Raw genomic sequence first — 2,014 nt, 5'->3', positions numbered from 1 at the left:
TCTTTTTTTAATTCTTGAGAACAATGAAGTTCTTGCAAGCACAGTTTGTTTCTGCAAATTATTTTCCAAATGGGTAAAAAATGGAACCAAAACAGAGAATCCCTTAAGAACCTAAAGAGGTGCAACATGAAAAGCTAAGATTATCCAGCAGCAAGTATTGCAGCCTTCAGTTGCCAGCTGCCTCCTCTTACTGCTCCCAGGAGTTAGTGGGATGAAAATGTCTTCCCTGTGATTGTTTTCATTTCTTTTTTCTCAGCATCTGAGCATGCATGGTTCAGTACCTTGAGGGGGTCGGATGTTTTTGCCTCATATGTGTGTGAATATAGGCCTTAGAGTATTCGATGCGGTAAAGAAGATAATCCTGAAACATGCGGAGCAAGTTGGTGGTGTTATCCCCAGCACTGGTGTGGCAAGGGAACAGCATGAAGGTCATGTAGAAAATGTTGCCCTCGACAGCACTGATGTCTTTCAGCTCCAGAGGAGATTCCTTGTGGCTAGAGGACCTGTGGGGCTGTGTGGCTGGCTCTGTGTCCTTTGAACTGCAGCATGAACACTTTTCCAATGACCACACCGTCATCATCCTTAAAAATTGTGAAGACTACTGTGACTCCATCCTGTTTACACTCACCATATATGGTCTTATCATCCCTCTTAATGGATAGTTGCCCTGTTCTCTCCTTCCTTGCCCTCTTCTTGAAATTTGAAGAATTTCTCCAAGACAGAGGAAAAAAAATTTTTTTAAAGATTTTATTTATTTATTTATTTATTTATTTATTTATTTATTTACTTACTTATTTATGAGAGACAGAGAGAGACACAGGCAGAGGGAGAAGCAGGCTCCATCCAGGGAGTCTGACGTGGGACTCGATCCTGGGTCTCCAGGATCAGGCCCTGGGCTGAAGGTGGCGCTAAACCACTGAGCCACCTGGGCTGCCTAAAAACAATTTTATTTCAACATGCCAGCCTGATACACAATGGAATCCTTGGGTGCTGGTAGATTTTCAAGGTCATATAGCAAAGAGACATGGTATCCTCATTCAGGATTTACCAAGAAACTCCCATACACTCCCTTTAATAACTCAGCACCATGTGCCTGAAGTTTCTTGTAGAATTTCAAAGAAATACAGACCAACAGGATTAGGATTTGAAATATGATAGAGGACTCCATCGAAATCTGCAAATGTTACTTCTACTGCTTCTGGTTTGTTACTGGCCTCTGTGATCATGAACTTGAGTGCCAGTGGCTCCTTGATGATGCAGTTCTTCACCTCCAACAGGATCAGCACCTCAGCTACCCAGACCCCCGGAAGCCTGAAGCCACCTGCCAAACCGCTACCACTGCCTCACCAATTAGCTCGGTCCCTGCCAAGCTCCCCACTCTAGCTGGCTACTTCTGCTCTTACACCCACTTTTGCTAGCTGCCCAGTTGCGCTGCCCCATGGCGTCATTTCTGCCTCAATCTCTCGTGAACACACACACATTACATTTCTTATCATACATATATTATCAAATGAAAGAAGCAGGCTACAAAATAGCATAGTTATATTTTGAAGTAGACTACAATAAGTTCCACTACCATTTTAATAGTTGCTTTTTCTTGGTGGTAAAACTGTTTGTGGTTACAACTTTATAATATTATCTAAAATTTCATGAAAATTTATCTACATATATATTTGTGTGTTTATAAATGTATTTTCCTTTACAGTAACTAAACAAATTCTTCTTCTTGTGGAGCTAATATAACAATGTTTTTGTAGACCAAATTGATAAACAACCAACTTTATTACATGTCATAATGCAAGTATACAAGAAAATTACAAAGATCTATCAAGGTTCAAAACAGGATTATTGCTGAAAAATTCTTTAACGAAATTTTGCAAATCTATATATAAATCAAACGAATCCTGTGGTAAATTTCGTAAAGAAAAGAGAAAACAAAATCCTCTGCATGATGATAACCACCATCATATAGAATGTTAGTAAAATTCATGATTTTGCATATTAATTGCCTTCT

General features: G+C 39.6%; 1 pseudogene; it reads right to left on the bottom strand.

Annotated features, from left to right (window-relative positions):
- Positions 1 to 203: 203 nt before the first annotated feature.
- On the bottom strand, positions 204 to 1,440 carry LOC121482647 (annotated as a pseudogene).
- Between the last annotated feature and the right edge of the window lie 574 nt (positions 1,441 to 2,014).

Source organism: Vulpes lagopus, chromosome X, assembly GCF_018345385.1.
Source record: "Vulpes lagopus strain Blue_001 chromosome X, ASM1834538v1, whole genome shotgun sequence".
NCBI lineage: Eukaryota > Metazoa > Chordata > Mammalia > Carnivora > Canidae > Vulpes > Vulpes lagopus.
Note: the sequence above shows the minus strand (reverse complement) of the source record. Positions and strands in the feature narration are given on the sequence as shown.